Source organism: Fukomys damarensis, unplaced genomic scaffold, assembly GCF_012274545.1.
Source record: "Fukomys damarensis isolate Sample0158 unplaced genomic scaffold, DMR_v1.0_HiC HiC_scaffold_34, whole genome shotgun sequence".
Taxonomy (NCBI): Eukaryota; Metazoa; Chordata; class Mammalia; order Rodentia; family Bathyergidae; genus Fukomys; species Fukomys damarensis.
Window position 1 is genome coordinate 446,510 of NW_022900946.1, and position 10,051 is coordinate 456,560.

Below are 10,051 nucleotides of genomic sequence, written 5' to 3' on the forward strand. Positions count from 1 at the left end.
ACCGGGGATTGAACTCAGGTCCTTGCACTTGCAAGGCAGGCCACCAAACCACTGAGCTAAATCCCCAGCCCATGGAAACCTTCTACTGAGTCGGGTTTTTTTTTGTTGTTTTTGTTTGTTTAGAGAGAGGGTCTTGCTGTGTAGTTCAGACTGGCCTCAAACAGTGATCCCCCTGCCTCAGCCCCAAGTAGTTTATAGCTAACCTGAGGCCAAAAATTTACTCCTGTGTACTATAGTAACAAATTAGGAAATATACTTGGATGAAAAGTGTTCCTATAACAACAGAAAGACATAAACTAGAAATACAATTCACAAGAAATGTGCAAAAATCTACATAAAGAAAATGATATGTCTGGCCTAAAGTATAAAACACAAGTACTTGGAAACATGCTGTGTAGCTGAATGGAAAGTTGTTTCTAAAAGATGTTGATATTCTTACCCCAGTTTAATCTTTGAATTTTTTAGCATTCTAAATGTTTTTTTAAACAAAAATCCAAAGTAATACATTTTTGTTTGCGTTCTGGGGATTGAACCCAGAGCCTTGTGCATGCTAAAGACAAGCCCTACTGCTAAACTTCCCTAGCCCACAGTATATTTTCCAAAAAGAGTGGAGGCAGTGTATTTGACATACCGGATAATCAAGGCACTGAAATAACAGTGTATCACTGGCACAAGAGTAAATTAACCAATGGAGGGGGATGCAGAAACAGCCCTGAATATTTCTGTGACTTTACGATAAATGATTGTTCAAATAAATGGGAAAAGGAGAATGTTAAGTAGCTTTCTTGAAAGTTAGTGTGAGGCTTTGAGTTCAGTCCCCAGCACCATTTTTTTTAAAAATTCAAAAAGTATGTCAAACGCAAAAAACAAGGTGCGGATAAGATTTGGGAGGGGAGAAAAAAGAACAAAGTATAAAGTTATGTAGTTAGTATGCTCCTCTTTGGGCCAAATTACATATAAGTGCTCAAATTCTCAGAATATTTCCAGGCTACTCGAGAATTGATTCCAGGCCAGTAGTGGTGATGCACACCTGTAATCCCAGCACTCGGGAGGCTGAGGCAGGAGGATCGCTGTGAGTTCGAGACCAGCCTGGGCTACATAGTGAGTTCCAGGTCAGTCTCAGCTACATAGTGAGACCCTGTCTCAGAACCACCCCCCACAAAAAAATTCCAGATTATAAATTCTAGCCACTGGGGTCTTCTCCATTTAAAGACCAAGACAAAGCCAAAGGTCAGCATGAAGGCAGGCTTCCTTCCTGTGCTTTTGTCTCAAGATTTGGCCTCCACTGCATTGGTGTCAGGAAGTGGGAGATCTCCAGGCCTGGCTGCCCGTCGGGAGACATTGTAGCAGTTGGCTGTGGCTCAGGACAGGTACACAGGTGGGGAGGATGAGGAGCGAAAGTGGGCATGGCCCCGTGTCAGGCCCAGACCCTCAGACACCAGGCTGGGGCAGAGCTCAAGGATAGAGTACTTGCCCAGCACACTCAGGGCCCTAGGTTGATCCTCAGCACTGCAAAACTAACATTTTTTTAAATTGATAAAGAGATGCTGTATAGACGCTGGCCCACAGGTAGCCTTGAGTATCCGTCTGAGGGGTGAAATAAGCCCATGAATGTTCACAATCCCTAGCACTTTCTCAGCCAGAAACTGCCCTTTCCTGACACTCCAGATGTGGATGCCTTAGCCTGAGGCACACATGGTGTGGCTATACACCATGAAATTAACCTGTTTGAAGTCTACACCTCTGGTCTTCAGTTTATTTACAGGGTTTTGCAACCATCACAATATAATTCTAGAGGATTTCTATACCCCTCGAAACAATCTGCAGAGAAGTTGCCACACTCCTCATTCCTCATCCCTAAGGAATCCCTGATCCAGTTTCTGTATGAATTTGTCTGTTCCAGGCATTTCAAGTAAATGGAATCGTACAATACCTGGCTTTGTGACTGGCTCCTTTCACTAAGCACTGTGGTTTCATTCGCTATATAGCTTATATCCATCCCTTACCCCTTTTGTCAAGTGATATTCTGTGATAGGAATCTGTCACAGTATGTTTTACTTGGAATTGATCACAAGGCCTTTGAACTGAGGTACATCCCCATATTTATTTGTTTTGGTTTTTTTGAGACAAATTCTCACTAAGCTCATGATAATCTTCCCGGATGGGCAGCAACACACCTTGCTTCATCTAAATTATAGCTAAAAGTTGTGTAAACATTTATTACAAACTAGTTACAGCTGGGTGTGGTGGCATATGCCTATAATCCCAGCATTCAAGAGGCTGAGGCAGGTGGATTGCTCTGAGTTTAAGGCCAGTTTGAGCTATTAGTGGGTTCAAGGCCAGCCTGAATTACAGTGCAAGGACCAATCTCAAAAAAACTAATCACAAAGTTAGTAACAAAGTTAAAAAAGGTTTTAGTATAGCAGCTTTTACAGCTAAAGGTTCTCATATTTAGATCCCCATTTTGAGGCAATTTCTGCATATAGTCAGGTAAAGGATCTATCTCCCTTCTTTAGTGTGTGCCTCTGCAATTGTCCCAGCAGTATTTGGGTTTTTGTTAATGTTAATTTTGGTAGGGTCTTTTTTTTTCATTTCCCATAAGGACAGCTTTATTTCTTTTCACACCTAGTTTACCAGGCTGGAACTTTCAGTACAGGTTATAAAGGAGTGAGCAGCCTTGAGCTGGGTGGGTGTGGTGGTGCACACCTGTGATCCCAACACTCAGGCAGGAGGATCTCTGGGAGCTGGAGGCCAGCCTGAACTACACAGTGAGACCCTGTCTCAAACATAAACAAAAACAATTAAAAAAAAAAAAACAAACATGGCAGGTGTGGTGGTACATGCTCATAATCCCAGCACTCTGGTGGCTGAGGCAGGAGGATTGCTGAAATTTTTGTTTTGGTTTTTGAGACTGTCTCCCTGTATAGTTCAGGCCAGTTTGGAACTCAGTTTGTAGCCCAGGCTGGCCTCACTCACAGCAATCCTCCTGCCTCAGCCTCCTGAATGTTGGGAACACGGGCATCTGCCATCATACCCAGCCTGATTGCTGAGATTTTGAGGCAGCCTGGGCTACATAGTTCAAAGCCAGTCTAAATGAGTTACAGTGAGACCCTGTCTTAAGCCCACTCCCCAGTCAAGCCCAATCTGGGCATTTAGCCAGACCCTGTCACACACACACATGCACACGCGCGCGCGCACACACACACACACACCCCTGGAGATGTAGCTCAGTGTGAAGGCCCTGAGTTCATTCCCCAGTACTTTAAAAAAAAAAGTATTTATGTAAATACTCATATGGCTTAATCTGTATTAAATTGATTTTGGGGTTTTCAGTCATCCCTGTATTCCTGGAATGAACCCCACTTGGCCATACTGTATAATATTTTTAATATACTGCTGTTTGCTAGTATTCTGTGTGTGATGTTTGTGTCTGTATTCATAAGGATATTGTGTTGTTTTCTTGTGATGTCTTTGCCTAGTGAGACGGTCTGACTGCCGTACCTCACTTTTCCTTTGTCCCTCGTCCCTCCCCAGTTCCCTTGTAGGTCTTCCCCAGGTCATTGCATCTGGGAAATGCAAAATCATAAGCCCTGGCCTCAGCTTCCAGTCTGTGTGGAGCACATCCCCTTGCCAAGTGACCGGATGGGTCAGTGCTCACCCCAGACCCTGAATTCAATCCCTAGCACAGAATGGAAGAGAGGGAGGGGGAAATGAAACAGAAAAGGACAGGGTTGGGGGAGAAAGAGACAGAATGGAAGAGATGAGCTGCTCGGGGGAGCACGCACTGGGACTGGGGCTGAGGCAGCAGGACCTGCTGGTAGAGCGTTTATTTTGGACTCAGCTAAGGAGGCTCAGAGACTGATTCTGGACTGAAACACAGCCCACTCACAATAGCAGTCTCCTGGAGGCTGCCTTTCTTTCAGTTTCCATCCCAGCCAAAACCTCACCTCCCACCTACTCCTTCCATGCAGTAGGATCCAGCCCAAACAACCTTCTGCTGATTTGTTTGTTCCCAGCTTTGGGACCTTTGCCTTTGCTGTTCCCTGGGGATGGATGAAACCCAGTGCTGTAGGTTAGGCTGTGATGTTTGTCTCAGTCAAGTGTCAAAAAATGTTTTTTTTTCTTTTAAGGATCTCACTATGTAGCCCAGGCTGGCCTTTAACTCAGTGATCCTCCTGCCTCGACCTCCTGAGTGCTGGGATTACAGTAGATTAAATTTTTTTCTCCTCTTCCTGCTTTCTTTTTGAGTGGAGGGGTCAGGGTCAAGCTTGTGATCCTTCTGTCTCAATGTCAGGAGTAGTTGGGACCACAGTCAGGTACTACCATGCTTGCAACTGTATTGTTACTGTTGCACAAAAAATTACTACACATTTAGCATCTTAAAACAGTATCTAGGCCGGGCGTGGTGGCTCACGCCTGTAATCCCAGCACTCGGGAGGCTGAGGCAGGAGGATCACTGTGAATTCGAGACCAGCCTGAGCTACATAGTGAGTTCCAGGTCAGTCTCAACTACATAGTGAGACCCTGTCTCAAAAAACAAACAAACAGACAAACAAACAAAAACAGTATCTAGCCAGGGATTTAGCTCAGTGGTTCCACTGCCTGCCTCTCGCAAGCACAAGGACCCGAGTTCGATCCCTGGTAAAAATAAATAAATAAATAGAATTACATTAAAAAAAAACAAAACAAAACAGTATCTATTCCCTCATAGTTCCTTAGGCCAGAAGAACTTGGCTGATTTCTCCATTTAGGTCTCAGGAAGCTAAGCCAAGGGGTTGGACTGCCTGTGCTCTTACTAGGAGTTCTGGTGTAGAATTCACTTCTAGACTCATCCAAGTTATTAACAGAATTCAGTTCCATTTGGCTATAGGATTGACATCCCTATACAAAGGTCCCTGCTGAGCATGGTGCCACACACCTGTCATCCCACAGGCACGAAGATCACTGCAAGTTCAAGGCCAGCCTGGACTACATAGTGAGACCCTGTCTAGAAAAACAAAAAGGTCCCTGAGGTTTCTTTGCTAGGTTGGTCAGCCAGAGGTGGTTTTCAGCTTCTAGAGGCTGTCTACATTCCTTGGCTGTAGGCTCCTTCACTTAGTAGTGAGCAAAGGCACATGGAATCTCTGCTCATTTCCTCTGACTTTCATTCTGCCTTCCTTTCTGTTGCTGGCTAGAGAAATTTCTCTGCTTTTAAGCACTCATGTGATTACATTGGCTTGTCTGAATAATGCAAGATAATCTCCCTAGTTTAACTTTAGTTAGCCATAGTTAATGACCTTAGTTCAACCGTGAATTACCTTTGTCTTGTAACATACTCATGGAGATTAGTGCATGAAATATGAAGGGTCATTATTTTACCTACCAAGTTCCTCCTCCTAACTCTCAAGAGTCAAGGCTGAGGCAGAAGGATTGAAAACTCCAGCCAAACAAACGCCAACACACACATTTTATGAATAAATGAACAAATGAGCTAAATATGGAATAGGATGGAATGACCAGGCATAGAAAAGCTAAATTATGGCCCCCAAACATGTCTACCTCCTAATCTGTGGAATCCTTGTTACCTGATGTAGCAAAAGAAACTTTAAAGATGGGATTAAATTAAGGAGCTTGAGATGTGGAGGTTGTCTTAGATTATCTGAGTGGGTCCTGTGTAATCACAAGGGCCCTTATAAGGGAACAGAGATAGCCAGGCATGGTGGCACACACCTGTGATCCCAGCACTTTGGAGGCTGAAGCAGAAGGATTGCCATGAGTTTGAGGCCAGCCTGAAGTGCACCATGAGACCCTGTCAAGAACAAGAACAATCATTTCCCCCCGCTTTTTTCTGGTACCAGGGGTCAAACTTTGGACCTTGTGCTTGCAAGGCACACAGCAGCACCACTGAGCTGAAGGCCTGGCCTAAGAACAATCTTGATTTCTAGAGCTGAGCATGATGGTGCCACACCTGTAATTCTATCACTCAGCTGAGACAGAATACATATTGAGCCCAACCTGGACACTCACTCAGTCAATTAGCGAAAACTTACCTCAAAAAATAAAAGGCCAGGAGATTTAGCTCAGTTCAAAAGAACTGGGTTCAATCTCCAGTACCACACACATAGGAGGGAAGGAAAAAAGGAAGGGGGAGGGGCGGGAGGAGCAAGCCACCCCTCCCCCTTCTACCTTCACAAAGGTGAGGCTCTGAAAGTGGTGGTGAGAACAGTGCCATAGGGATGTAACAGCAGCAGGGTGAAAACAACAGTAGTACCTATAACTCATTTCAGATCCCTCTCTCTCTCTCCTCTCTCTTGCAAAGTTGCCCAGGGTGGCTTGAACTTGTGATCCTCTGCCTCAGCTTCCTAGAGTGTTAGGACTACAGGCACGCACGTGCCACCAAGCCTGCCTCTTTAGACTTAATTGTAAGTAAATTAAACCTAATAATTCCCTGGAGAGAACTAACTCTATCTCTTTCCTCTAAATCATCCTAATTTGTTGGAAACTAATTTGATCAGTTCAGAGATTTTTACAAAAGGCATGATATGGCCCTTGCCACAAAGGTGAGTTTTAATCAAAGTTTGTCACTTAAGCTCACTTATAGTGGGGGGTGAGACAGGGTCTTGCTATGTAGTTCAGGCTGGCCTTGAACTCACTGTGAAACCCAGGCTGGACTCAAAATCAAAATGATCCTCCTCCCTCAGCCTCCCAAGTGCTGGAATAACACTGGCTCTTAAGGCTGTTCTCTGCTTTACTAGTTAAAAATGTAGATCACGTATCTGGGGAGGTAGTGCAGTAGAAGTATACTTGTCTAGCATGAGCAAGGCTTTTGTTTCATCCCAAGTAACTTACAGAGTAGATCACTTGCCTGGTATATTCTTTCCTATTTCTGCTTAAAAACTGACCATTTTTTCTTTTCTTTTCTTTTCTTTCTTTCTTTCTTTCTTTCTTTCTTTCTTTTTTTTTTTTTTTTTTTTTTTTTTTTTTTCCAGGTACATGCTTTTTAAATGACTCCGGTGTGTCCTCCTTTTTTTTTTTTTTTTTTTTTTTTTTTTTTTTTTTTTTTTTTTTTTTTTTTTTTTTTTTGTTACCAGGGATCAAACTCAGGTCTTTGCACTTGCAAGGCAGGCGGTGGAACCACTGAGCTAAATCCCTGGGCCCTGACCATTTTTTCTTATAATAACTTGTGAAATGCACCTAACAGCAGCTAAGGCATGCTATCAGTATTTTCCCTCTCATTTAATTTGCCTAGGCCAGGGATTTAGCTAGTGGCTCTGCACCTGCCTCACAAGCACAAGGTCCTGAGTTTGATCCCCAGTACCAGGAAAACAAAAAACAATTATTTTGCCTAATGCCCTAGCCTCATGTGGTCATTTTTATACAGTATTCTTAGTTATTCCCAGTTTACAGTTTAAGTGGAGGCATGAGTCATCATCTTCACATCTTCCAATAATAGTCTTCTTACCAGTCACTGTTCAGCTTAAGGCCAGTGCCACCTATTTTAAGCTTTTTTTTTTAGCATCACTCCAATTTTGGGTATTAATTCTGTAATAGTTTTTTAAACCATAGCACAGTAACAAACACTGTCAGGTTCATGACAGAGGGGACAGAGCGGAAGCTGCCACACAGCTCAGTGATGCCTAAGGTGTCTCAGTTGGTGTTTTATATTTCGACTCAGATTCCATTCGCCAATGCCAAGGCATAGAGCCAAGCCTGTCACCAGGACATGAATGTACAGTCCTCCTATAGCAGAAACCCAGTGGAGAAAGACAGTGACTGTTTGGAGCAATAGTTCAATCAATCTTGTGTTCGATCCCCCGTACCAGAAACAAAAAGCTCAGTCAACCACAGGGGTGTACAAGAAAAGCTAACATGTTCACGATGGAGCCAGAATTCATATGTCTCGCTGCTGGGTGGCTCTGAACCAACAGTGGTACATGCACAGTTGTACCATCGCATGGCATGGGACAGGCCCACTGGGTGGCACATGCACAGCTCATTCACTCCTCCCTCTGACACGCACACACACAAGCACTGTGCTGCAGTGATTTGTGCCCTGTGTCACCCACACACATCTTGGCAAAGGGTAAAGTCTGACACGAGGGTGGACAGTAGCTCCTAGGTCAGTGTAGCCTGACCTGCAGCATGAACTACACCAATTCCTTTTCTTGGGAATCTAAACTACAGAATACTGAGTAACTGAACTGTAGCTGACAGGTTATAACACCAGGTGGATATGGAAAAGCCACCCCTAGTCAATACCTGTCCCATGAAAGTGGAGCTGACAGCAGCCAAGCCAGGATTTCAGTGTACGGCTCTACTTGTTCCCTGGCCTGACAAGTCTGCTCCAATCTCGTCACTTGCCTGTCCAAATCTTCCATGAGTCCCCATAGCTCGCGGGGGGACTGCAGACTACTGAGCCCACTGGTGAGCCAAAGCCTCACCTAACTGATCATCCAGATACCTCTTCCTGGACAGCTTCCTGGGTGGGACAGTGAGCTCCATTTCAGGGGAGGCGCGGTCCAGCAGGGCTGGAAGAATGACACCCAGCTGTACAGTGGTACAGTGGATCGTCAGAGTCTGCCTCAGATCCCATCACTGTGAAAGCAGAGATGAGAAAGCAGACAGAGGAAGCCAACAGAACTCCGTTGCAATGCAAGGCTCAGGGGAAGAGATTGAGAATCAAGGGTGCCCAGAGCCCCAGGACCAAATCAGTCTGGTCTGGTGCTGAGGCAGGATCTGCCCAGGCCCACCCTTCTGCACACGGCGGTCATCTAGATTGTTTGTACACTCCCCCCCCACACACACACCAGGGATCGAACTCAGGACATCGGTGCAGTGCCACTGAGCCACATCCTGGCCCAGTACACTCCTGGAAATCAGGAGTGCTTTCTTTAAAGTGTCCAGCTCACTGCCCTGCTAGTCCTTCCATGAGCCCTCTGCCTTCCCCGCCTCCTTTGGGAGTTGATCCTGACCTGGCACTCTGGGATCCAACCACTTTCGGATGCATGAGGAGGGACTTCTGGTGGCCCCACCATAGCAGCTTCCTCTAAGAGCTGTTTAATACCAAGTGGGAGGGCGGGAGGGAATAACTCCCTTGTGGCCCAATCCCTGTGTTCCTCAGAGACAACCTAGGGCTGCTGGCCAATCCTGTCCTAGTGATGCCTTGACCACGCCCATCCTCTACGCCCAGCGGCTGGGACCTCACCAGGTGCTGGTGGGTCAGCTGTCTTGGGAAGGGGGCCCACACCCAGCCAGCGACACAGCCCAGCCGGCCAGGGTTGGCTAGGCCCAGCCAGGACCTGATCTGCCCTCTTGCCACTCCCCAGCCCAGGTTCAGGAATACACAAAGCAGCCCAGAGTGGCATAGGCCTAGGCGGCTTGAATGCAGCTCCTAACCTTGGGGACCTGAGCGAAGCCCTGCCCCACTGCAAACAGGCCAACAGCCAGCTTACCCTGAAGCTTGGTGTGCTGGGTCAGAACCACATTCAGCTCCAGAAACTAGGAATTTGGCCTGGCTCTTTGAAATGTAGCATCAGCTCATACCCCAGGACCCTGCAGAAGCAGGGTGGTGCATCTCCTCTACCTGCTCTCATCCGGTAACCTCCAAGGAGCCGGGATGCTGCAGGGACAACTGCTCTAAGAGGATGCGCAGTAAAAGGCTGGCCACAGGGCCTGGCCTGCTGTCCCCTCTGCCCAGTCTCTTCTGGGGGCCACCTCCTCATTTAACATTTCAAATAAATGCCATCCCCTCTAAGACTAGGCCTTCCTATCACTGCAGCTACAGTAACTGGCCCATTACTCAGTGTCTTTCTCATGATGCCTCTTGCTCTTGGCCTCAGGAAGGCCACTGACCTCACACACAGATCCCGCTGTTTGTGGGTGTGTACTCACAGCGGTGGGACAGTGCTGGCTGGGAGCCAAGGGTTCATGTCCCCTCTCCACACCCTCATAGGATGGCAGAAAGGCAGGACTAGCCACCTGTAGTCCTGGCTGCCGTGAGCAGTCTGAACTAAGCCTAGGGATGGCTGGGAAGTCAGGGCCCAGGAGCTTTGAGGCCCTGTGCCAGCCCCAC